Raw genomic sequence first — 27,333 nt, 5'->3', positions numbered from 1 at the left:
TCCCTCCATCCCCCTCTCTCTCTCCCTCTTCACTTCTCCATCTCTGTCTCCACCTCACTCTCTCTTCAATCTCTCATGCTTTCTCTCCATTTCTCTCCATCTCTCTGTGTCTCTCCATCACTCTTTCTCTGCCTCTTGATCTCCCATTTTTCTTCTCTCACTCCTCTCTCCATCTTACTCTCATCCTCTGTGTCTCCTTCCATTTCTCTCTTTATTTCTGTCTCTCCATCTCTCTTGCTCGCTCCCTCTCAATGAAACTCTCTCCATCTCCCTTTCAAACTCTCTCACTCTCTCAATCTCCCTTTTTCTCCATTTCCTTCTCTCTCCCCTCTTTCTCGCTCCCATTTTTTCTCTTCATCTTTGTCTCCCTCTCTCATGCTCTCGATTTCTGTCTCCATTTTTTTTCTTACTCTTCTTCTCTCTCTCCCTTTCGTACTTTCCATCTCTCTGTCACCTTCTCTCTTTCTCCATTTTGATCTCTCCATCTCTCTCATTCTTCCTCTCTATTACTATCTCCTTCTCACTGTCTCCATCTCTCTCCCTCTCTCGCTCACTATGCCTTTCTCTCCCTCTCTCCATCTTGTTCTCCATCTCTCCATGTCTCTCTGCATTTCTCCCTCTCCATCTTTCCTTTCCACTTTATCTCTTTCTCTTTTCATCTCTGTCAACATCTTTCTCTTTCTCACTTTCCCGATCTCTCATTTTCTCCATTACTTTCTCTTCCCCCTCCCTCTCTCCTACATCTCTTCATCTTTCTCTCTCATACTCTCCTTTTCTCTCCCCTCTCTCCATCTCTCCCTCTTCCTCCACATCACTGTTTCCCCCCTTTCTTACTCTCATTTCCTGTCTCCATTTTTCTTTCTCTTCCTCTCTCTCCATTTCTATTTCTCTCTTTTTCTCTCCTTTTCTTTGTGTGTGTGTCTCTCTCTCTCCATCTCTCTTCTCCATCCGTCTCCATCACTCTCAATCTCCATCACACTTTCTCTGTCTATCTCCATCTCTCTCCCTCCCTCTCTCCATCTCTGTCTACTTCTCTGTCTCCCTTTCTCAATCTCAATTTCCATCTCTTTTCTCTCTCATTCTATCTGTCTCCATCTCTTTCTCCATTTCTCTCCGTCTCTCTCTTCATTTCTCTCCATCTTTCTCTCTTCCTTTCCCTCTCTCAATTTCTCTCTGTCCCGCTCATATTCTATGTCTCTCTTTCTGTCACTCTATCTCTCTCTGCCTCTATATCTCTTTCTTCTTCTCTCCTCTCTCCATCTCTCTTGCTCGCTCTGTCCATGAAACTCACTAAACTCACTTTCTCTCTCTCTCTCTCTCTCTCTCTCTCTCTCTCTCTCTCTCTCTCTCTCTCTCGCTGTCAAACCGTTTCTCTTTCTCACTCTCGATCTTTTTCTCCATTTCTTTCTCTCCACATCTCCATATCTCTGTCTCTCTTTCTCGCTCTTTCTTTCTCTTCATCTGTCTCCCTCTCTCTCAATCGCTCTCTTTCTCTCCAAATCTCTCTCCATCTTTCTCTCCATCTCTTTGTCTTGCTCTCCCTCTTCCTCTCTCTCCCTTCATACTTTCCATCTCTCTGTCACATTCTTCCTTTCTCCTCTTTCTTTCATTCTCTATGTCCCTCTTTCCATCACTCTATCTCTCTCTGCCTCTTGAGCTCTTTCTTCTTCTCTCTCCATTTCTTTATTTCTATCTCTCTCGTTGGCTCCCTGTCCATGAAACTCTCTCTCTCTCTCTCTCTCTCTCTCTCTCTCTCTCTCTCTCTCTCTCTCTCTCTCTCTCTCTCCATCTCACTGTCAAACTGTTTCTTTCTCACTCTCTCAATCTCTTTTTATCCATTTCTTTCTCTCCCTATCTCCATATCTCTCTCCCTCTCTGTCTTGCTCACTTTCTCTTTCTCCATCTTTCTCCATCGCTCTCTCACTCTATATTTCTCTAATTCTCTCTCCTCCATCTCTTTGTCTCACTCTCTCTTCCTCTTCTCTCACTCTCTCCATCATTCACTCTTCTCCCTCAGTCAATATCTCTCCCTCTCTCGCTCCATTACTCTGTCTCCTCCCTCTCTCATACTCGATTTCTGTCTCCATTTTTCTTTCTCTTCCTCTCTCTCCATTTCTATTTCTCTCCCTCTTTCTCCCACTGTTTCTCACTCCCTCTCTTCATTTCTCACTGTCACCCTCTCCATCTCCGTCTCCCCTTCTCTCAATCTCTATTTCCATCTCTAGTCTTCTCTCAACCTTTAGTGCTTTACATCTGTCTTTGTCTCCCTCTCTCTCTACATTGCTCTCTAGCTCTCTACTACTCTCCATCTCTCTATCTCCCACTCTTACTCTCTCCTTTTCTCTCTCCTCTCGCTCTCTCTCCATCACTGTCTACCCCTAACTCTCAATTTCTGTCTCCATTTTTTCTCTTCTCTCTCTCCATTTCCATTTCTCTCCCTCTTTCTCTCTCCCACTCCGTTTTTTGTCTCCCTCTCTCTCACTCTCTTCATCTCTCTGTCAACCCCTTTCTCTTTCTCACTCTCCTGATCTCTCTTTTTCTCCATTATTTTCTCTCCACCCTCTCCCTCTCTCCTCCATCTCTTTGTCTTGCTCTCTCTTACTCTCCTCTCCATCTTTCACCCTTGCTCTCTCTTGCTCTCCCCTCACTCAATATCTCTCCCTCTCTCTCCATCACTTTGTCTCCCCTCTCTCTTGATTTGTGTCCATTTTTTCTTTCTCTTCCTCTCTTCTCCATTTCTATTTCTCTCTTTCTCTTTCATCTCTGTCACCCTCTTCATCTGTCTCCATCATTCTCTTTCCATCACACTCTCTCTGTCAGTCTCTATCTCCATCTCTCTCTTCCTCCCTCTCTTTCCATCTCTATACTTTTCGCTCCCTTTCATTCTTTCCATCTCTCTGTCTCACTCTTTCTCCATTTCTCTTTCTGTGTCTCTCTCCCTTTCCCCTCTCCATCTCTCTGCCTCCCTCTCACCCACTCTTTAATCTCTCATGCTCTCCATTTCTCTCCTTTCTCTCCATCTTCCTCTTCATTTCCCTCTCACGTCCTCAATTTCACTCTATCTCTCTATCTCTTTCATTCTCTATGTCTCTTTCCATCTCTCTCTCATTCTCTGTCTCTACATTTCTCTCTTTATTTCTATCTCGTTCCATCTCTCTTGCTCACTTGCTCTCCAAGAAACTCTCTTTCTCTTACTCTCACAATCTCTGCATGTCACTGTCAAATCCTTTCTCTTGTTCTTGCTCTTCCGATCTCCCTTTTCTCCATTTCTTTCTCTCCACTCTCTCCCTCTCCCTCTCTTATTCCCTTTCTTTCTATTCATCTCGTTGTCTCCCTCTCTCTCCCTTACTCTGTCTCCCCCCTCCTCTCACAACACTCTCGATTTCTGTCTCCATTTTTTCTCTCTTCCTCTCTCCATTTCATACTTTCCATCCTTCTATCACCTTCTCTCTTTCTCCATTTCTATCTCTCCATCTCTCTTGTTCTTCCTCTCTATTACTATCTCCTTCTCACTGTCTCCCTCTCCATCTCTCTCTGCCTCTCTCACTATGCCTTTCTCTCCCTCTCTTCATCTCTCTACAACTCTTATGGAAAGCTGCCCTTTCCATTCTTATAATGGACAGGTTTATGGGGCTGTGCCCAACTGGAGGAGAAAGGTTCTGCCCCAGCATGCACACTGAATTAGCCTGATGGACCTCAACTGGCAACCAGCCTAAAGAGAAAGGCCATGAGGCCAGAAGCCAGATCAGAGCTGTAAAAAGGATCCCCCCAGGGGAGAACTACAAAAATCCTGGACCTCAAATATCCATCATGGTCTTCTTAAGCCACTCATTGATTTGAGAAGAGACTGGCAGTGGTGCAAAGAAAAAGGGAAGCCAAACAGAAGAACCTGGAGCCTGTAAAAACCCCTTTCAGCTGGTCATATTCCAGCCTCTTTCTTATAAAGTTGGATAGAGATGTTGTTGTACAAGAAACCCACACAGCAATACTCACCGTGGCACAATCACCTCAGAGAATCTGACATATTATACACCTCTTCTCATATGGAGAGGACCAAAGGGGGAGAATATATGGAGAATATAAATATGTAAAGGAATACTCATGAGAACATATGACTCCTCAGGGAGGATGAGCCCTATACACCAAGAGGGAATGTGTACTCCTATGGAGGAAGACTATCCTTCTCTTCATATAGAGGAGTGCAAATCTTTGCTCTATATGAAAGAATAAAATCAGGAATAGGAATCACATAATTCAAGTAGACAATATCCTTCTGCATGGAGGACTGTACAGAGAAGCTTTACAGTCTCCTAAGCAGAAAGAGAGAGAGAAGAGAGAGAGACAGACAGGAAGGGGAATAGGAGCCCTTGACAGGAATAGACTGAGGACATATGGGAGCCTTCCAACTGGCAGGTTTTAGAGAGTAATGGAAGCGGGACAGACAGCTGAGGGTCCCTAGGCATCTGTGCTGGTGTCTGTGGTCCCTTCCATCCATGTCCAGCTCCAGGGATGGGCAGCAGCCACTGGGGAGAGGGAAAGGAGTGGGCGGGAGGGCATGGAGTCCAAGACAGAGTCGGCAAGCTTGCAGAGCTGAATCTAGGCAGAGCTGAATCTAGGCAGAGGGAAGGGGGTGTGCTGTCAACAGTTGCTCTGCATGCTCTTCACTAGTGAGGAGCATGATCGGATCACTGCTGAAGGTAAAAAGGTGGTTCTCAGAGATGATGGGAGACCCACCGCTGACCCTGCACACCTCACCATGGCATTCCCCACCAAGCGGCCTGACTGTAACTTTGCCACTGATCAAGGTAGGGAGCGTCTTCAGTCCTATTGCTAGACTCTCCTTGCTGGGCTTCGGGTGGCAGCTCGCAAACCCACTAATTTGGCTAAAATTGATTCTGTAAGGCTGGGCCCTGAGGAGACCCCCACCACGTTTCTTGAGCGGCTGCAGGAACCTTTTCTCATCTATTCCCTGGTGGACCCAACAGCGCCCAATAGTCAGACAGCTGTTCTTCTTGCTTTTGTCAATCAGTCAGCCCCTGATATTCGCAGGAAGCTCCAGAGAGCCGATGCATCTACCGCCCAATCCCTAACCGAATTGCTTAAGGTAGCAGAGAAAGTTTTTCACTCCCGCTAAACTCCTGAGGAGCAAGCTGACCGACTGAGACAGGAGGACGTTTCTAGACAGGAACAGAGACAGAAAGAGGCCAAAGAACGGGAACTCAAGTGTTTGCAGGACCTCCAGTCTAGGGAAGAGAAGGCTAGGAAGCAACTGATGCAGACCCAACAACAGACAACCCAGGTCCTTGTGGCAGCCTTAACCCAGGCCCCTCCCCCTGGTGGGCAACGGCATGAGTGATGCCCACGGGCCCGTTTCCTCTTCGGGAAAACTGGCCACTGGCAGCGTCACTGCCCCCAGAGAACACAAGGCGGGATGAGGCAAGGAAGGCAGGCAGGGCCCCCCTCCCCCAAGGCACTGGGATAGCCCCTCCAACGCAGACTAGGGACGGCCTAATAGGAACATTGCCTTTGCTGAAGATGATTGAAGGGGACGGGTCTCAGGTCCCCTCCTTGAGTCCTAGGTAATGGCTTATATTGAGGGGAAACCCCTTCCCATGCTTGTGGACACAGGAGCCGAACACTTGGTCCTCTGGTCTCCCTTAGGGAAGACCAGTTCCAAAACCTCCTTGGTCCAAGGGGTGATGGGGACCACAGCGCGAACTGTCAATCTAGGAGCCTGGCAAGTTTCCCATTCCTTCCTCATCCCTGAGAGCCCTGCTCCCCTTATCGGGTGGGACTTCCTCCACAAGATTGGGGCCCATATCCACTTTTCCCGCAGGACTGTGTCCCTTAAAGATGACTCAGAGGTCCCCCTCACGTTCCTGACTCTAGCCCTCCAGGATAAACACCTTCTATATTCGGACCCAGCCCCTCTGAACATCCCCCCTCCCCCATGTGTGGCCGTGGGTGGACTTCATTCCTAAGGTCTGGGCTGAACTTTTGGGAGTTGGGCTGGCTATAAATCAACCACCCATTATCATCCCCTTCAAGAGTGGGGTTTAACCCCTATACGGGTTACACAATACCCAATGTCAGCTGAGACCAGAGACGGAATCCAACCTCACATTAAGCGCCTTCTGGCCTTCTGGCCTCCGGGATCCTCGTGCCTGGCAAGTCCCCATGGAACACCCCACTCCTCCCTGTCCGTAAGCCAGGCACAGGGGATTACAGGCCCGTTCAGGACTTGTGTGAAGTTAACAAGCGGGTAGAGGATGTCCACCCCACCGTCCCAAACCCATATACTCTCCTTAGCAACCTACACCCTTCCCTGACCTGGTACACTACCTTAGACCTAAAGGATGCTTTCTTCACCCTCCCACTGGCCGCTGTCAGTCAGTCCATTTTCGCTTTTGAGTGGTTCTCCCCTGAAATCCACTCAACCATTCACCTCACATGGGGGCCCCTCCCCCAGGGGCTAAAACTGAGCCTGACCATCTTTAGCAATGCGTTGGCGGAGGACCTGAAATCCTTTTGCCGACTCCACCCTACTGTGACTCTCTTACAATATGTAGACGACTTGCTGATCGACTCTCCCACAGAGGAATCCTACAAGGAGGCTACAAGGGACCTCTTGCTCTGCCTCGAGGCCACTGGCTATCATGTCAGTGCCAAGAAGGCACACATAGCCCTCCGGGAGGTCACCTTCCTTGGCTATCGCCTACACAATGGTCTCCGCTGGCTCACCCGAGCCATAACCCAAGCTATCCTCTCCATCCCCACCCCCTCTTCGCCTCAGCAGGTACAGAAATTCCTGGGATCTGTGGGATACTGTCGTCTTTGGGTACCCAACTTTGCAGAGACAGCAAAACCCCTCTATGCTGCCACCTGGGAAACCTCAAACTAGGTCTGGATGGAGGAGAGGGAGGATATGGAAATCGCCTTCCAGGACTTCTGGAAGGCTATGCTGCAAGTGCCAGCCCTAGCCCAACCTGACCCAGAGAAGCCTTACCAGCTGTTCATTGATGAACGTCAGGGGGTGGCAAAAGGGGTCCTCTCTCAGAAACTGGGACCCTGGGACCGGCCTGTGGCCTACCTGTCCAAACGGCTTGACCCTGTCTCGGCGGGATGGCCTTCCTGTCTCTGCATCATCACAGCAGTGGTCCTTCTGGTCAAGGATGCTGACAAACTCACACATGGCCAGCCACTTCATTGTCACCTTGCACACCATTGAGAGCGTCCTCCGCCAGCCAACAGCGCTCTGGCTGTCCCATGCTCAGCTGACCCACTACCAATTTTTCCTCCTGAATGAAGCTCAGCTGTTCTTCCGGGTAGTGTCCACCCTCAACCCCACCACACTTCTCCCCACCGGAGATGACAACACCGAGACGCACTCCTGCCAAGAGATCCTTGTGGAATTGATATCTGCATGGCCTGACCTCAAGGACGTCCCTCTAGCCAATCCGGACCTCCTCTTCTTCACTGACAGCAGCAGTTTCATGTCCCCGCAAGGTAGGAGAGCCGGAGCCGCAGTAGTCGATCACACTGGCCAGGTCATTTGAGACTCTTCCCTCCCCGAGGGGACGTCAGCACAGAAAGCTGAACTGATTGCCTTGGCAGTAGCCTTGCGGGCGGCAAAGGGCAAGCGAGTCACTATATACACAGACAGTCGCTATGCCTTCACAACCCTGCATGTGCATGCACTGATATACCGGGAACAGGGGTTTGTCACTTCGGCTGGGAAGTTGGTGGCCCACCTTGAGGGCATCCAAGATCGAGCAGTATGGGAGCCCCATGCAGTTGCCATTGTCCACACTCCTGAGCACCAAAGTGGCTCCTCCGTCCCCGCCATGGGAAACCGCTGGGCAGACATGGCAGCTAAGGCAGCTGCAATGCGAGACCAGGTCCATACCCTAGTGCTGCCCATCCAGGCCAGCCCGGAGCCACCCCATTTCTCATCCCAAACCCCCCACCGGACCCTCCACAATATTTGGACAGTGACCGCCAATGGGTAAAAGGGAAGGAGGGACGGCCAGTTGGGTCTTTCTTCCAGGACCCTGCTGGTAACTTGCTTTTACCTAGAATTGCTGGTCAGCTTTTGACCACCCACCTCCACCATCTCACACACATGAGTGCTAACAAGCTCCAGGAACTGCTCTGGAAAGGACGGATTCGCTTTCAAGGCTCTCGGTCCTTCCTGACAGAATTGGTTGACAAGTGCACTGCTTGCCAGTTGACCGAGCCAGGGAACCCGAACTCACACCCTGGAACCTACCTCTGTGGCACCTGGCCCTGTGAACAATGGGAACTCGATTTCACTGAAGTACTCCCTGGAAAGTTTGGATTCCAGTATCTCTTAGTCCTTGTTGATACCTTCACAGGATGGCCTGAAGCTTTTGCAACAAAGACTGAAACTGCCCATACTGTCGCTATTATCTTGCTGGAAGAAATAATCCCTTGGTTCGGGGTGCCCTCCTCTCTAGGCTCAGACAATGGTCCTGTATTTGTGGCCAGAACTGTACAGGCACTAGCAGGGGGTCTAGGGGTCAAATGGAAATTACGCTGTGAGTATAACCCCCAGAATTCAGGGCAGGTAGAAAGATTGAATCGGACCCTAAAAGAGATTCTTACTAAACTCTTTGGAGACTGGCCGGGACTGGGTGATGCTCCTTCCCCTAGCCCTTTTTAAGGCCTGCAATACCCCTGGGCCCCTCTCTCTCACCCCTTATGAGATGCTTTATGGTTCAATCCCCCCCCCCGTCCTCTCCACGTTCCCAAATGTGATTCCCAGTAACCCCTCATTGCAGGACTTTGTTCTCTCCCTCTCTCAGATCCAGTCTGAGAGCTGCAGCTCTCATGGAGGGTCCCAGCTCCCGATTCCTTGTTACTCCTAACCTGGTCCCCTCCGGGATGTAATCCTCGTGGTATTATTCGTTGGTCCAGTGGAATGGGCCACCAGGGCACAGTAGAAGTGTGCCTAAATCCCCAAGACCAGGGCTGGCTTCTAGGGAGGACCTGGGGTTTTAGAGCATATGTATCCGGAACTGACCCAGGGGGGCTCATCCTGATCAAAAAAGAGCCCCTAGTCCTCCCCTCATACCCAGTGGGACCCAATCTTGTACTTAACCCCAGTTCGGCAAGGACCCCCAAACCTCCTCCCCTCACAAGACCTCCTTTCCCGCGGGAGGCCAGCAATTCTGCTTTCCTGCAAAAGACCACCCCCTCATGGCCTCTAAACTCCACCCTTGCCGCCGAAGTTCCTCTTCGCCACCTGGAACGGGGCAACCCCCTTTTTCCCCTACTACAAGCCTCCTTTTCAGCCTTCAACCATTCCTCACCCAACCTCACTGAACACTGCTGGCTTTGCCTAGTCGCATCCCCGCCCTATTACAAGGCCTTCAGCCTGAATGCCTCTTGTCACATCTCACAGGAAGACAACACCCCCCCTTACCCCCCCCCCCCCCCGCAGTGCCCCTGGTGTGACATGGGCCCTGGGAAACCCGGCCATGGCTTAACCCTTTCTGCACTGATCTGGTGCGTCAACTGTGTAGCAGGAAAATCCAGCCACCCCAACCCCCGCCTTTGCACAACCACAGAGTATCCCTCAACGGGGAGATACCTTATCCCACCTGCAGGAACACACTGGCTGTGCTCCCGCTCTGGGCTTCAGCCCTGTGTCTACCCTAGCTCCCTCATTGACCGCCACGAGTTCTGCACACCCGTCACAATAGTACCCCGAGTGACCTACAATGCTGAGCAGGACATCCTTCAGATGTGGGACCACATATCGTCTAGGCGATGGAGGTGAGAACCTGTCACTACTGCCATCACTGTAGCCACCCTCTTAGCAGCGACAGGGGCAGGGCTGGGCATTGCTGCCCTCGCCACACAGGCTCAGGGGTACCAACACCTCCAAAAGTCGGTCGATGAGGGTATAGCTAAGCTGGAATCCTCAACTAACTTCCTTGAAAAATCCCATGCCTCCTTAGCCAAGGTTGTCCTTCAAAATTGACGAGATTTGGACCTCCTCTTCCTTAAGGGGGCCTCTGTGCAGCTTTGGGCAAAGAATGCTGCTTCTATGTTAACCACTCTAGGATTATTAGGGACTCCCTGAGCAAGCTACATGAAGGTCTAGAAGCCCGGCAGAAGGAGAGAGAAACTGCCGGCCCCTGGTACACCCACCTTTTCAACTCCTCTCCCTGGCTCACTACCCTAGTCATGTCTCTTATAGGACCCCTTATAATTTTAACCCTAATCGAAACATATGGCCCCTCCATTTTTAACCACCTTGTTCGGTTTGTGAAAGACTGGCCGGATAACATCCAGCTGTTGGTTTCCCTACCACAGAACAGACCACTATCCACTACCGAGCCCTGGGCTGAGAGCCACGAGCTGCCTCAGTGGGCAGACCTTCCCTTTGTCCTCCAAAACAAAAAGAAGTCAGAAATGAGGGAGGCCAGATCGAGAAATTGCCCAGCCTTAACAGGCAGCTGCCTGGCCTTGGGAGTTCAGAACCATAAATATGCCAGAACACCAGCTGCAGTGGGTACTAGATGAAGGCCAAGAAGAGCCCAATAACATAAAATTGTCAAGGTTCCAACAATGGTATGTAGCAGATATGGGGCTGTAATAAGGGGCTGTAATGACGGCCATACATGCTGAAAAGTACTTAAGACCCACCCTTTCAGAGGCAACTTAGAATTCTGATGGCAGAGTTTCCACTGGTGGGAACCAATTCAATAAACGACTCCTTTGTTGCCTGACTGGATTGTCCTCGGGTCCTCCTTGGTGATGGGTGAAATCTCAGACCTTAAAACAGCTCCACAAAGACCCATGGGTTTTATTCCAAGGGATAAAGCTTCAAACCACTGTCCTAGCTAGTGGGGACAGCACCCAAAAGAAACCAGTAACCTCTTAGAGTGCTCTCAGGGAGGTGGGGTTCCAGTGTGTCTGAAAGGGCTTGTATGTTGGTATGGGATGGAGGCCTAACAGAAAAGAGCCCTCAAGGGTCATCTAATCAGACTTCCTCAACTGGTCACAGTAGAGAAGGGAAGCCCAAGCCAGGCCAAGGGCTTGGCTATGATCACAGAGCCAGGAAGGGGCAGAAACAGGCCTATGAGTCCAGCTCCCTCCCTCTCTCTGCCCCACCTCCACCTACTGCCCCCCACCCTTCTCTATCTCTCTTCCTGCAAGCCTAGCTGTCTTACACCTGGGCCTCTATCTCCTCCAATGGGCAGGCATCACTGGAGGTCACTTAGGAGGTTCATATCGACTGAATACAGAATAAAATACTTTGCTGTCCAGATGCTGCCTCCACAAATAAAAGAGGCACGGCTGGCAGATTATCCATGAAAATACTGGTTCTTGGAGTCTGATTTTTGCCTGGAGGAGTCAGGTGGAAAGAAAAAGCCCAAGGATGGACACTTAGCAGGAGGAGTCTGAGCAAACCCCACTGCATCTCAGCATGGGTTTCTTCAATCAGTGAAAGAAGGGGGATGGCCATCACCAGTTTCACCCCAAGCCCAACGAGGGAGAGGAGAGGAGAGCCTTTCCTAAGCTGAATGTGGAAGTCCTGGCCAAGAGCTGGGCCAAGTGGGAGAACCTTGGACAGGCAGTGGTCAAGGAAGGCTCCATGGAGAGGGGCTGAATCCACTAAGAGGACCAGCAGCACTTACTTGATCAGCAGGTCCAAACTTCCTGGGCTTTCAAGGATTGGAAAGAAGGTGGAGGTGATGGGCAGAGCAGAGGGAGGACTTGGATGCTAGACAAATGCATCTGCTTGGGCTGCCCTAGGATTCTAGGGCAATGAGGAGAGTCAGAAAGCCTCCTGCTGCTGCTGCTGCTGCTGCTGCTGCCCCTTCTCCAGAGCTCAGTGGAAAGCTGCCCTTTCCATTCTTAGAGTGGACAGGTTTGTGGGGCTGTGCCCAACCCAAGCAGAAAGGTTCTGCCCCACCATGCACACTGCATTAGCCTCATGGACCTCAACAGGCAACCAGCCTAAATAGAAAGGCCATGAGGCCAGAAGCCAGATCAGAGCTGTAAAAAGGACCCCCCAGGGGAGAACTACTAAAGTCCTGGACCCCAAATATCCATCATGGTCTCCTGAAGCCACTCATTGATTTGAGAAGAGACTGGCAGTGGTGCAAAGAAAAAGGGAAGCCAAAAAGAAGAACCTGGAGCCTGTAAAAACCCCTCTCAGCTGGTCATATTCCAGCCTCTTTCTTATAAAGTTGGATAAAGAGATGTTGTTGTACCAGAAACCCACACAGCAATACTCACCGCGGCACAATCACCTCAGAGAATCTGACATATTATACACCTCTTCTCCTATGGAGAGTATCGAAGGGGGAGAACATATGGAGAATATAAATATGTAAAGGAATACTCAGGAGAACATATAATAACTCCTCAGGGAGGATGAGCCCTATACACCAAGAGGGACTGTGTACTCCTGTGGAGGAAGACTATCCTTCTCTCCTCTTCCTAGGAGTTGTCACATTAAATATTCATATAGAGGAGTGCAAATCTTTGCTCTATATGAAAGAATAAAATCAGGAATACGAATCACATAATTCAAGTAGACAATATCCTACTGCATGGAGGACTGTACAGAGAAGCTTTACAGTCTCCTAAGCAGAAAGAGAGAGGGACAGAGAGAAGAGAGAGAGAGAGAGAGAGAGAGAGAGAGAGAGAGAGAGAGAGAGAGAGAGAGAGAGAAAGAGAGAGAGAGAGGGAGGGAGAGAGAGGGGGGGGACAGAGAGAAGAGAGAGAGGGACAGAGAGAAGAGACAGGGAGGGGAAGAGGAGCCCTTGACATGAATAGACTGAGGACATATGGGAGCCTTCCAACTGGGAGGTTTTATAGAGTAATGGAAGTTGGAGAGACAGCTGAGGGTCCCTAGGCATCTGTGCTGGTGTCTGTGGTCCCTTCCATCCATGTCCAGCGCCAGGGATGGGCATTGGGAGAGGGAAAGGAGTGGGCAGGAGGGCACAGAGTCCGAGACAGAGTCGGCAGGCTTGCAGAGCTGAATCTAGGCAGAGGGAAGGGGGTGTGCTGCATGGTGGGGGCAAATGGAGGATGGGGCTGCGTTGGCGGGAGAAGAAAGGGAGCCTCACCGAAGGGGTGCTGATGTCAACACTCTCGCGCTCAGCGCCACACCTCCAGATAGAACTCAGCTCCGCTTGTCTCCGGGTCTCCCGAGGGCTGGCAATGGATGGGAGAGAAGAGAGACAAGACAGACACGCCATGGGACCCAGTCAAAGCCTAGTAGAGGCTCCGCTGCCTAAGGAGAGAAGCCCAATGGCCACTGAGAGCTCAAGCCCCAAGACCCCTGGACACCCGTCGAATGTAGTTCGCAACTGTTATCCAAGCAACGTTCGAACCTTCGCCTTCGCCTTTGCCTTCGCCTTCACCCCCTTTGGGCTCGCGGGGGGCCAATCACCAAAGCCTTGGGGGTTGGGGATGGAGGTTCGGGGCCAGGGGAGGAGGGCGGGAAGCATGGGTGCTACAGCCCAATTCACAAAGACCCATGGTCCTCTTCCAAGCTAGCAGCTCTGCACAAAGACTGAACTAGCTACTCAGATGGTGCCCCAAGGGAAAACAGCAGCCAGGCACATTTCTGAGCGCCATGGGGCTTGGATCTGAAAGAGTTTGTAGGGTGATGGGCTAAGAGACATCACAGAGGTCCTCTGCTCCACTTTCCTCTTTGGAGGACAAAGGCAGGGCAGGGCAGGGCAGGGTAGGGCAGGGCAGGGGCTATGCCAAGATCACACAGTCAGGAAGGGGCAGAGAGACACCTGGGAGCACACCTCTCTCTCTAGGTCTCTTCCTGCCAGCCCAGCTCACATAGCCCTTCTCCTCCACCACACAAGCATCACAGCCTTTAGGTCACAAAGAGCGCCCATAGTGACCTCATACAATTCAATACTGTGTTTGGGGCTGTTGCCTCCACACCCACAAAGAGGGACAGCTGCCAGGATTCACAAAGGAATAGGGGTTTGCTGGCAGGCTTGACATGTAAAATCCGCTCAAGGGAAAGGAAATCAACAAGAAGATATCATGAATACTCACTCATGAAGAATGGCTCAAATTCATTAATAGAGGGTGAACATAGGTGCCATTCCTAAGAGTAGAGAAACAATACAGGAATACTGAAGATAGACAACAGGAGTACCTTTCAGTTCACTTCCAGTAAAATGGTCATCTATTTCATACGCATATACATACACTTAAGTTTATTGTTTATGGAAGAGTATCACAAGGAATATACAGATACCTGAGACAGAGACAGAGAGAGAAGAGCGAGACAACAAGAGAAACCTTAAGGTCTCCTGAGCACAAACAGAGAGAAGAATTAGAGGATTAATAGAGCAATAACTTGAGAAAACTTCTACAGAGAATAGAGCCACCACTCAATTCTCTTCAAAAAGAATTGTCCCCCAAAAGAATGTCTACCCTTTGATCCAGCCATAGCACTACTGGGTCTGTACCCCAAAGAGATAATGGAGAAAAAGACTTGTACAAGAATATTCATAGCTGCACTCTTTGTGGTGGCCCAAAACTGGAAAACGAGGGGATGCCCATCAATTGGGGAATCGCTGAACAAACTGTGGTATATGTTGGTGATGGAATACTATTGTGCTAAAAGGAATAATAAAGTGGAGGAGTTCCATGGAGACTGGAACAACCTCCAGGAAGTGATGCAGAGCGAGAGGAGCAGAACCAGGAGAACATTGTACACAGAGACTGATACACTGTGGTACAATCGAATGTAATGGACTTCTCCATTAGTGGCGGTGTAATGTCCCTGAACAACTTGCAGGGATCCAGGAGAAAAAAACACTATTCATAAGCAAAGGATAAACTATGGGAGTAGAAACACCGAGAAAAAGCAACTGCCTGAATACAGAGGTTGAGGGGACATGACAGAGGATAGACTCTAAATGAACACTCTAATGCAAATACTAACAACAAAGCAATGGGTTCAAATCAAGAAAACATCTAATGCCCAGTGGCCTTCCGCGTCGGCTATGGGGGTTGGGGGGTAGGAAAAGAAAATGATTTATGTCTTTAACAAATAATGCTTGGAAATGATCAAATAAAATATATTTTTTAAAAAAATAAAAAAAATAAAAAAAAGAATTGTCCACTATTTTCAAATTCAGATCCATAAATACTAGCATTTACTGTATATGAAAGACGATAACCAAGAGTAGGTGGATCGATAGACGGATAGATACATGGCTGGATGGATAAATTGATGGACAGACAGAAGGGCAGATGGATGGATAGATAGAGATGGAGACGTAGATGGATGGATTGATAGAGATGGATAGCTAGCTAGATGAATGGATTGATGTACATTAGATGGTTAGATGGATCAATACATGAATAAAGATAGATAGATTGATGGATAGGTGGAAGGATGGATAGATAGATAGATAGATAGATAGATAGATAGATAGATAGATAGATAGATAGATAGTGACTTAGATCACTGAAGTAGGCAATATTTCTCTGCAGATAAGACTGAAAAGGAAAATCATTAGGTCCTCTCAGCAGGAAGTGAGAGAGAAAAAGGAAACTAATCCCTGCACAGGAATAGACAGAAAACATATAGGAGCCCACCTTCATGAGCAGGCAACATGCCCGGTTCTTTTTCAGGGGTGACAGAGGGATAGATGGCCAAACAGCTGTGGGTCACCAGTCTTCAGATTTTCATCCAGGAATGGCAGCAGTCAGTCAGTGAGAAAACCTCCACAGGCAGCAGCAATTAAGGAGGTGGAAAGGATTGGAAGGGGGTTGGGAGAATAGCCAGGAATGAAGTCCTAGAGACTAGGGAAGCATGGGACACTAAGTCTAGGCAGAGGGAAGGCTGGGAATACATGGTGGGGGTGGGGGTGGGAGGGGTGGGGTGAATGGAGGCTGGGGTGGGATTGTTGGGAGAAGATAAGCAGCCTTATCAAGGAAGATGCTAATGACACCATTCATGGTCCCTCAAGGGCTGGAACTGGATAAAAGTGAGAGATGCCATGGAATGCACTCAAAGCCTACTTGGAGGCTCAGCCTCTTAAGGAGAGAAGACCAGTGGACCCTCATCTCAAGCCCCAAGACACCTATCAAACTGATAGAAATTTGCAACTGGAACCTAACAAACATTAGGACCTTCATGGTCAATGCCTTTAAGCTCAAAGGAGGCTGGACACAGAAGATTGGGGGGAAACCTCTCATGATGGAGGCAGGTCCACAAAGACCCATGGGTTTTATTCCAAGGGATAAAGCTTCAAACCACTGTCCTAGCTAGTGAGGACAGCACCCAAAAGAAACCAGTAACCTCTTAGAGTGCTCTCAGGGAGGTGGGGTTCCAGTGTGTCTGAAAGGGCTTGTATGTTGGTATGGGATGGAGGCCTAACAGAAAAGAGCCCTCAAGGGTCATCTAATCAGACTTCCTCAACTGGTCACAGTAAAGAAGGGAAGCCCAGGCCAGGCCAGCCCAGGCCAAGGGCTTGGCTATGATCACAGAGCCAGGAAGGGGCAGAAACAGGTCTTTGAGTCCAGCTCCCTCCCTCTCTCTGCCCCCCTCCACCTACTGCCCCCCACCCTTCTCTATCTCTCTTCCTGCAAAACTAGCTGTCTTACACCTGGGCCTCTATCTCCTCCAATGGGAAGGCATCACTGGAGGTCACTTAGGAGGTTCATATCGACTTAATACAGAATAAAATACTTTGCTGTCCAGATGCTGCCTCCACACAAAAAAGAGGCACGGCTGGCAGATTATCCATGAAAATACTGGTTCTTGGAGTCTGATTTTTGCCTGGAGGAGTCAGGTGGAAACAAAATTCCAAGGATGGACACTTAGCAGGAGGAGTCTGAGCAAATCCCAGAGCATCTCAGCATGGGTTTCTTCCATGAGTGAAAGAAGGGGGATGGCCATCACCTGTTTCAACCCAAGCCCAACAAGGGAGAGGAGAGGAGAGCCTTTCTTAAGCTGAATGTGGAAGTCCTGGCCAAGAGCTGGGCCAACTGGGAGAACCTTGGACAGGCAGTGGTGAAGGAAGGCTCCATGGAAAGGGGCTGAATCCACTAAGAGGACCAGCAGCACTTACTTGATCAGCAGGTCCAAACTTCCTGGGCTTTCAAGGATTGGAAAGAAGGTGGAGGTGATGGGCAGAGCAGAGGGAGGACTTGGATGCTAGACAAAGACATCTCCTTGGGCTGCCCTAGGATTCTAGGGTAATGAGGAGAGTCAGAAAGCCTGCTGCTGCTGCTGCTGCTGCTGCTGCTGCCCCTTCAACAGAGCTCAGTGGAAAGCTGCCATTTCCATTCTTAGAGTGGACAGGTTTGTGGGGCTGTGCCCAACCCAAGCAGAAAAGTTCTGCCCCAGCATGCACACTACATTAGCCTAATGGACCTCAACAGGCAACCAGCCTAAAGAGAAAGGCCATGAGGCCAGAAGCCAGATCAGAGCTGTAAAAAGGACCCCCCAGGGGAGAACTACTAAAGTCCTGGACCCCAAATATCCATCATGGTCTCCTGAAGGCACTCATTGATTTGAGAAGAGACTGGCAGTGGTGCAAAGAAAAAGGGAAGCCAAAAAGAAGAACCTGGAGCCTGTAAAAACCCCTCTCAGCTGGTCATATTCCAGCCTCTTTCTTATAAAGTTGGATAAAGAGATGTTGTTGAACCAGAAACCCACACAGCAATACTCACCGCGGCACAATCACCTCAGAGAATCTGACATATTATACACCTCTTCTCCTATGGAGAGGACCAAAGGGGGAGAACATATGGAGAATATAAATATGTAAAGGAATACACATGAGAACATATAATGACTCCTCAGGGAGGATGAGCCCTATATACCAAGAGGGACTGTGTACTCCTGTGGAGGAAGACTATCCTTCTCTCCTCTTCCTAGGAGTTGTCACATTCCATATTCATATAGAGGAGTGCAAATCTTTGCTCTATATGAAAGAATAAAATCAGGAATACGAATCACATAATTCAAGTAGACAATATCCTTCTGCATGGAGGACTGTACAGAGAAGCTTTACAGTCTCCTAAGCAGAAAGAGAGAGAGAAGAGAGAGAGACAGACAGGAAGGGGAATAGGAGCCCTTGACAGGAATAGACTGAGGACATATGGGAGATTTCCAACTGGGAAGTTTTAGAGAGTAATGGAAGCTGGAGAGACAGCTGAGGGTCCCTAGGCATCTGTGCTGGTGTCTGTGGTCCCTTCCATCCATGTCCAGCGCCAGGGATGGGCATTGGGAGAGGGAAAGGAGTGGGCGGGAGGGCATGGAGTCCAAGACAGAGTTGGCAGGCTTACAGAGCTGAATCTAGGCAGAGCTGAATCTAGGCAGAGGGAAGGGGGTGTGCTGCATGGTGGGGGCGAATGGAGGATGGGGCTGGGTTGGCAGGAGAAGAAAGGGAGCCTTACCGAAGGGGTGCTGACGTCAACACTCGCGCGCTCAGCGCCGCACCTCCAGCTAGAACTCAGCTCCGCTTGTCTCCGGGTCTCCCGAGAGCTGGCAATGGATGGGAGAGAAGAGAGACAAGACAGAGATGCCATGGGACCCAGTCAAATCCTAGTAGAGGCTCCGCTGCCTAAGGAGAGAAGCCCAGTGGCCACTGAGAGCTCAAGCCCCAAGACCCCTGGACACCCGTCGAATGTAGTTCGCAACTGTTATCCAAGCAAAGTTCGAACCTTCGCCTTCACCTGCTCTGGGCTCGAGGGCGGCCAATCACCAATGCCTTAGGGGTTGGGGATGGAGGTTCGGGGCCGGGGGAGGGGGAGGGGGAGGGGAGGAGAAGCTCTGGTGCTACAGCCCAATTCACAAAGACCAATGGTCCTCTTCCAAGCTAGCACAAAGACTGAATTAGCTACTCAGGTGGTGCCCCAAGGGAAAACAGCAGCCAGGCACATTTCTCAGCGCCATGGGGCTTGGATCTGAAAGAGCTTGTAGGGTGATGGGCTAAGAGACATCTCAGAGGTCCTCTGATCCACTTTCCTCTTTGGAGGGCAAAGGTAGGGCAGGGCAGGGCAGGGCAGGGCAGGGGCTATGCCAAGATCACACAGTCAGGAAGGGGCAGAGAGACACCTGGGAGCACACCTCTCTCTCTAGGTCTCTTCCTGCCAGCCCAGCTCACATAGCCCTTCTCCTCCACCACACAAGCATCACAGCCTTTAGGTCACAAAGAGCGCCCATAGTGACCTCATACAATTCAATACTGTGTTTGGGGCTGTTGCCTCCACACCCACAAAGAGGGACAGCTGCCAGGATTCACAAAGAAATAGGGGTTTTCTGGCAGGCTTGATTTGTAGAATCCGCTCAAGGGAAAGGAAATCAACAAGAAGATATCATGAATACTCACTTATGAAGAATGGCTCAAATTCATTAATAGAGGGTGAACATAGGTGTCATTCCTAAGAGTAGAGAAACAATACAGGAATACTGAAGATGGACAACAGGAGTACCTTTCAGGTCACTTCCTGTAAAATGGTCATCTATTTCATATGCATATACACACACTTAAGTTTATTGTTTATGGAAGAGTATCACAAGGAATATACAGATACCTGAGACAGAGACAGAGAGAGAAGAGCGAGACAACAAGAGAAACCTTAAGGTCTCCTGAGCACAAACAGAGAGAAGAATTAGAGGATTAATAGAGCAATAACTTGAGAAAACTTCTACAGAGAATAGAGCCACCACTCAATTCTCTTCAAAAAGAATTGTCCCCTATTTTCAAATTCAGATCCATAAATACTAGTATTTACTGTAAATGAAAAAGGATGACCAAGAGTAGGTGGATCGATAGACGGATAGATACATGCCTGGATGGATAAATTGATGGACAGACAGAAGGGCAGATGGATGGATAGATAGAGATGGAGACATAGATGTATGGATTGATAGAGATGGAGAGCTAGCTAGATGAATGCATTGATGTACAGATGGCTAGATGGATCAATACATGAATAGATAGATAGACAGATGGATAGGTAGAAGGATGGATGGATAGATAAATAGATACCTAAATTAATGACTTAGATTACTGAAATAGGCAATATTTCTCTGCAGAGAAGTCTCAGTGCCTTGAGGCTGGATTTTGAAAAGGCTTATAGGACTGGATTCAATGGAGGGCTAAAAGAGGCCTCTGATGTCATCTTGCCCCAATTCCCCATTTGTCAAAATGGGTGAAGCAAGTCATGAGCCGGCAGGCTAGGGACTTACCTAAGATCACAGTTAGGAAGGTGCAGAAATTGACCTGTGAACCCAGTTTTCTCTCTCTCTCTCTCTCTCTCTCTCTCTCTCTCTCTCTCTCTCTCTCTCTCTCTCTCTCTCTTTCTCTCTCTCTTTCTCTCTCCCTCCCTCCCTCCAAGTGTAGCTGCCTTACACCTTTGGTGAAGATCTCTTTCACTAGCCAAGCATCACAGCTTTGAGGTCACTATTTAATGCCATAGTGACCTCATACAAGAGGCAGGGCTGGCAGTTACCCATAGGGGTTTGTGGAGTCTTTAGTTATCACCATAGTGATACGGGAATGGTACATAATATATTATGAATACTCATTGATGAAGAATGAGTCAAATACATGAATAGAGTGAATATGTATGTACTCATATTTATAGAAAAAGAACATAATGCTTAGAGAATAGTAGCACACTTAAATTCTTTATATAAGAATTGTCATCTATTTCATGTTCATATACATAAATACTAATTTTACTTTATATGGAAGAGTTTAACAATTAATATATATCTGAAGTGCAAAATATCATTTCGTATAGAATATTGTAAAGAGAATAAGATGTCATAAACAGGGAATAAGAGTGATAAAGGAGGAGGACCCTGGGATATGAATAGACAGAGGCCATATTAGAGCCCCCTCCTTTATCAGAATATACTAAAGTTAAGGGATTTTTAAAGGGGTGACTGGGGCGCATCTGGACAGACAACTCATCTGAGGGTCACCAAACATCAGTCCTGGTCCCTGGGACCCTCTCCATTGGGGCCCAATCTCTCTAGGGATGGCAGCAGTCAATGTGATACCCTACCTCCACCACCACCCCCTGTATCTCCAAACACAGGCAGTAGCAACTGGGGAGATGGAAATGAGCTGGGGATGGTTTGAGAATGGAGTCAGAGAGTAGGGAGATATGGGGAGCTGACTCTAGTCAGAGGAGAGGGTATAATGCACACTGTGGGCAGATGGAGGATGGAACTGGGTTGTCAGGAGAAGAAATGCAGCCTTACTTATGTGGGTGCTGTCAACACTATTCATGGGCTCTCCTTGGGATGCCACCCAGCCAGAACAAGCTCCGCTTGGCTCTGGGTCTCCCGAGGGCTGGCAATGGATGGGAAAGAAGGGAGACAAGACAGAGATGCCATGGGACATAGTCAAAGCCTAGTAGAGGCTCCTCTGCCTAAGGAGAGAAGCCCAGTGGCCACTGAGAGCTCAAGCCCCAAGACCCCTGCACACCTGTAGAAAATAATTCTCAATTGGTACTCAATGAATGTTGAGACCTTTACCTTGGACTCTGCTGGGATCCCCAGGGGTCATTCACATGTGGTGTCGGTGGGGGAATACTTCTGCTCCTGGGAGGTCAATCCACAAAGGCTTAGGGGAAAGATTGAACTAGTTAGCTGGGCACTGCCCCCCCCCAGGGAAATTGTTTGCCTGGCAGAGTTTTCTCAGCCTGATGGGACTGAAGTTTGAAAAGGCATGTGGTTTGGCATGGGATGGAGGACTAACAGAGACCTCAGAGGTCATATGGTCCAACTTCCTCATTGGACATAGGTAAGAGAAGTCAAGAGCAGGGCAGGAAGTTGTTCAAAGTCACACAAGGAGGAAGGGGAAGGCACAGACCTGTGAACTGAGTTCTCTTTCTCCCTACAAGTCTACTGTGTTACACCTTGGCCATGGTCCCCAATCAGGCATCACAGGCTTGAGGTCACAAAGAAAGCCCATAGTGACTTTATAAAATAAAATTCTTTGCTTTGGTCTATTGCTTTCACAAAAAATGGGACACGGCTGGCAGGTTACCTATAGAAACAGGGGTTCTGGGCTTCTTTAGTTTTGTCCATAGGCTTAAGTGAAAGGAAAAAAATAAAGAATATATAATGAATACTCATTGATGAAGAATGAATCATATAAATTAATATAGAGTGAATATATATGCACTAAAGAATAGAGAAATAGTAGGGGAATATTTATATAGAGAACTGGAGTATGTTTATATTCTCCATATGAGTTATCATCTATTCCATATAAATATATATAAATATTGATTTTTCTGTAAATGAAAGTGTATAACCATGACTGCATACACACATAAATGTATATATAACTGAAGTAGACAATACTTTTTCTATGGAGGTTTGTATAAAGAAACTTTAAGGTCTCCTCAGAAGGAATTGAGAGAGAGAAAGGACAAGGACCCCTTGGCATGAATAGGCAGAGGCCATATTGGAGCCCTCCTGCTTCAGAACATACCAAGGGCAAGGTATTTTTAATGGGGTGGCAACAGAGGAATGTCTTAGGGGGATGTCTGGACACACAGATGAGGGCTAGCAGGCATTTTTCCTGGTTCCCAAGGCCCTCTCTATCCATCTCCAGGCACAGCAATGGCAGTAGTCAGTCACAAAATCCCCTGTCACTTCCAGACACGGGCAGCAGCAATTGGGGAGGTGGAAATGAGTGGGGGAGGATTTGGAGGGGGCAGGAGCTAATGGAGTCTGAGAGTGTAGGGAGGCTTAGGGAGCTGACTCTAGGTTGGTGTGGATAGAGGATGGGTCTGGGTTGGCAGGAGAGGAAATATAACCTTATCAAGTTGGATGCTGACATCACCAGAGCTCAGAGGGAGCCACCGAGCCTGAAGTCAGCTTCTGATTGTCTCATCGTCCTGTAAGGGCTGGGAATGGGAAGTGAGAGATACCATGGGACCCACTCAAAGCCTGCTAGAGTCTCGACTACCGATGTAAAAAAATAATAGTGGCTACTAACCCCAAGACCCAAGACCCCTGGACATGTGTTGAACTTAGGGACAAAGTTAGGAACTAGTACCTAAAGAACCATGGAACCCTCCCCTCCGATGTCTCTGGGTGGGTAGGAAGTCACATAGGGCATGGGGGTGGGGAGGCCTGGCAGAGTTTCTTGGCCTGATGGAGCACGAATCTGAAAGAGCTTGTAGGTTTGGGTGGGATGGAGAGCTAAAAAAGACCTCAGAGGTCATCTGGCTCCAAATTTCCCATTGGATGTAATGGTAAAGGGAAGTCAGGAACAGGGCAGAGTCTTAGCCAAGATTACACAAAGCCATGAAGGAGTGGAAACAGACCTGTGAGCCCCACTCTGTCTCTCTGTCTCTCTGTGTGTCGCTCTGTCTGTCTCTCTTTTTCTCTGTATCTCTGTCTGGCTGGCTCTCTCTGTGTCTCTGTGTCTCTCTGTCTCTGTCTGTCTCTCTCTCTCTCTCTCTCTCTGTCTCTCTCTCTCTCTCTCTCTGTCTCTCTGTCTCTGTCTCTGTCTCTCTCTCTCTCTCTCTCTCTCTCTCTCTCTCTCTCTCTCTCTCTCTCTCTCTCTGTCTTCCTGCCAAGATTTCCAACAGTCAGGAATCACAGGCTTGAGGTCACAAAGAAAGCCCATAGTAACATTATTCAATAAAATACTTAGGAGTTGAGCTGTTGCGTCTGCACAAAAAAACAGGCAGGGCTATCATTTTATTCCTGAAAATAAAATTTCTAGAAGTCTTTAGTTATGGCCAGAGTGTTAAGTGAAAGTCATAAAACAAATCCCAGGCCTTTGGTCAGTCTGGGATGGACACTTAGCAGAAGGAGTCTGAGCAAACCCGACAGCATCTCAGCATGGGTTTCTTCCATGAGTGAAAGAAGGGGGATGGCCATCACCAGTTGCACCCCAAGCCTAACGAGGGAGAGGAGAGGAGAGCCTTTCCTAAGCTGAATGTGGAAGTCCTGGCCAAGAGCTGGGCCAAGTGGGAGAACCTTGGACAGGCAGTGGTCAAGGAAGGCTCCATGGAGAGGAGCTGAATCCACTAAGAGGACCAGCAGCACTTACTTGATCAGCAGGTCCAAACTTCCTGGGCTTTCAAGGATTGGAAAGAAGGTGGAGGTGATGGGCAGAGCAGAGGGAGGACTTGGATCCTAGACAAAGACATCTGCTTGGGCTACCCTAGGATTCTAGGGTAATGAGGAGACTCAGAAAGCCTGCTGCTGCTGCTGCTGCTGCTGCTGCTGCTGCTGCCCCATTACCAGAGCTCAGTGGAAAACTGCCCTTTCCATTCTTAGAGTGGACAGGTTTGTGGGGCAGTGCCCAACCCAAGCAGAAAGGTTCTGCCCCACCATGCACACTGCATTAGCCTCATGGACCTCAACAGGCAACCAGCCTAAAGAGAAAGGCCATGAGGCCAGAAGCCAGATCAGAGCTGTAAAAAGACCCCCAGGGGAGACCTGCTAAAGTCCTGGACCCCAAATATCCATCATGGTCTCCTGAAGCCACTCATTGATTTGAGAAGAGACTGGCAGTGGTGCAAAGAAAAAGGGAAGCCAAAAAGAAGAACCTGGAGCCTGTAAAAACCCCTCTCAGCTGGTCATATTCCAGCCTCTTTCTTATAAAGTTGGATAAAGAGATGTTGTTGTACCAGAAACCCACACAGCAATACTCACCGCGGCACAATCACCTCAGAGAATCTGACATATTATACACCTCTTCTCCTATGGAGAGGACCAAAGGGGGAGAACATATGGAGAATATAAATATGTAAAGGAATACTCAGGAGGACATATAATGACTCCTCAGGGAGGATGAGCCCTATACACCAAGAGGGACTGTGTACTCCTGTGGAGGAAGACTATCCTTCTCTTCTCTTCCTAGGACTTGTCCCATTCCATATTCATATAGAGAAGTGCAAATCTTTGCTCTATATGAAAGAATAAAATCAGGAATAGGAATCACATAATTCAAGTAGACAATATCCTTCTGCATGGAGGACTGTAGAGAGAAGCTTTACAGTCTCCTAAGCAGAAAGAGAGAGGGACAGAGAGGAGAGAGAGAGAGAGAGAGAGAGAGAGAGAGAGAGAGAGAGAGAGAGAGAGAGAGAGAGAGAGAGAGAGAGAGAGAGAAAGAGAGAGAGAGAGGGTCAGAGAGAAGAGACAGGGAGGGGAAGAAGAGCCCTTGACAGGAATAGACTGAGGACATATGGGAGCCTTCCAACTGGGAGGTTTTAGAGAGTAATGGAAGCTGGAGAGACAGCTGAGGATCCCTAGGCATCTGTGCTGGTGTCTGTGGTCCCTTCCATCCATGTCCACCTCCAGGGATGGTCAACAGCCACTGTGGAGAGGGAAAGGAGTGGGCGGGAGGGCATGGAGTCCGAGACAGAGTTGGCAGGCTTGCAGAGCTGAATCTAGGCAGAGGGAAGAGGGTGTGCTGCATGATGGGGGCAAATGGAAGTTGGGGCTGGGTTGGCGGGAGAAGAAAGGGAGCCTCACCGAAGGGGTGCTGACGTCAAAACTCGCGCGCTCAGCCCCGCTTGTCTCCGGGTCTCCCGAGGGCTGGCAATGGATGGGAGAGAAGAGAGACAAGACAGACACGCCATGGGACCCAGACAAAGCCTAGTAGAGGCTCCGCTGCCTAAGGAGAGAAGCCCAGTGGCCACTGAGAACTCAAGCCCCAAGACCCCTGGACACCAGTCGAATGTAGTTCGCAACTGTTATCCAAGCAACGTTCGAACCTTCGCCTTCGCCTTTGCCTTCGCCTTCACATGCTCTGGGCTCGCGGGCGGCCAATCACCAATGCCGTGGGGGTTGGGGATGGAGGTTCGGGGCGGGGGGGGGGGGGGGGGGAATTGGGTGGGCGGAAGCGCCGGTGCTACAGCCCAATTCACAAAGACCCATGGTCCTATTCAAAGCTGGCAGCTCTGCACAAAGACTGAACCAACTACTCAGGTGGTGCCCCAAGGGAAAACAGCAGCCAGGCACATTTCTCAGTGCCATGGGGCTTGGATCTGAAAGAGCTTGTAGGGTGATGGGCTAAGAGACATCTCAGAGGTCCTCTGCTCCACTTTCCTCTTTGGAGGACAAAGGCAGGGCAGGGCAGGGCAGGGCAGGGCAGGGCAGGTTCTCTGCCAAGATCACACAGTCAGGAAGGGGCAGAGAGACACCTGGGAGCACACCTCTCTCTCTAGGTCTCTTCCTGCCAGCCCAGCTCACATAGCCCTTCTCCTCCACCACACAAGCATCACAGGCTTGACGTCACAAAGAGCACCCATAGTGACCTCATATTATTCAATACTGTGTTTGGGGCTGTTGCCTCCACACCCACAAAGAGGGACAGCTGCCAGGATTCACTAATAGGGGTTTTCTGGCAGGCTTGACTAGTAGAATCCGGTCAAGGGAAAGGAAATCAACAAGAAGATATCATGATACTCACTCATGAAGAATGGCTCAAATTCATTAATAGAGGGTGAAACATAGGTCTCATTCCTAAGAGTAGAGAAACAATACAGGAATACTGAAGATAGAGACCAGGAGTACCTTTCAGTTCACTTCCTGTAAATAGGTTATCTATTTCATATGGATATACATACACTTAAGTTTATTGTTTAAGGAAGAGTATCACAAGGAATATACAGATACCTGAGACAGAGACAGAGAGAGACAGAGAGAACAAGAGAAACCTTAAGGTCTCCTGAGCACAAACAGAGAGAAGAATTAGAGGATTAATAGAGCAATAACTTGAGAAAACTTCTACAGAGAATAGAGCCACCACTCAATTCTCTTCAAAAAGAATTGTCCCCTGTTTACAAATTCAGATCCATAAATACTAGTATTTACTGTATATGAAAGAGGATGGTGGATCGATAGACGGATAGATACATGCCTGGATGGATAAATTGATGGACAAACAGAAGGGCAGATGGATAGACAGATACGAGATGGAGACATGGATGGATGGATTGATAGAGATGGATAGCTAGCTAGATGAATGGATTGATGTACATATGGCTAGATGGATCAATACATGAATGGAGATAGATGGATAGGGGAAAGGATGGTTAGATAGATAGATAGATAGATAGATAAATAGATAGATAGATAGATAGATAGATTAGTGACTGAGATCGCTGAAGTAGGCAATATTTCTGTGCAGATAAGACTGAAAAGGAAAATCATTAGGTCTCCTCAGCAGGAAGTGAGAGAGAGAAAGGAAACCAATCCCTGCACAGGAGTAGACAGAAAACATATAGGAGCCCTCCTTCATGAGCAGGCAACATGCCAGGTTCTTTTTCAGGGGTGACAGAGGGATAGATGGCCAACCAGCTGTG

General features: G+C 48.8%; 1 long non-coding RNA gene and 1 other non-coding gene across 2 annotated transcripts; both read right to left on the bottom strand.

The window, feature by feature from the left end:
* Nucleotides 1-7,622: 7,622 nt before the first annotated feature.
* MIR7345B (microRNA mir-7345b) lies at nt 7,623-7,681 on the bottom strand. The gene has a single exon (NR_162975.1). It is a non-coding gene; the product is annotated as a microRNA mir-7345b (primary transcript).
* A 1,786-nt stretch (nt 7,682-9,467) lies between these two features.
* Nucleotides 9,468-25,811, bottom strand: LOC103102625 (uncharacterized). Its single transcript, XR_008914638.1, has 3 exons — nt 21,530-25,811; nt 19,368-19,419; nt 9,468-18,520 (listed from the first exon to the last, which is right to left on the bottom strand). It is a non-coding gene; the product is annotated as an uncharacterized LOC103102625 (long non-coding RNA).
* Between the last annotated feature and the right edge of the window lie 1,522 nt (nt 25,812-27,333).

This window comes from Monodelphis domestica, chromosome X (assembly GCF_027887165.1).
Source record: "Monodelphis domestica isolate mMonDom1 chromosome X, mMonDom1.pri, whole genome shotgun sequence".
Taxonomy (NCBI): domain Eukaryota; kingdom Metazoa; phylum Chordata; class Mammalia; order Didelphimorphia; family Didelphidae; genus Monodelphis; species Monodelphis domestica.
This window is presented reverse-complemented; position numbering and strand designations above follow the sequence as displayed.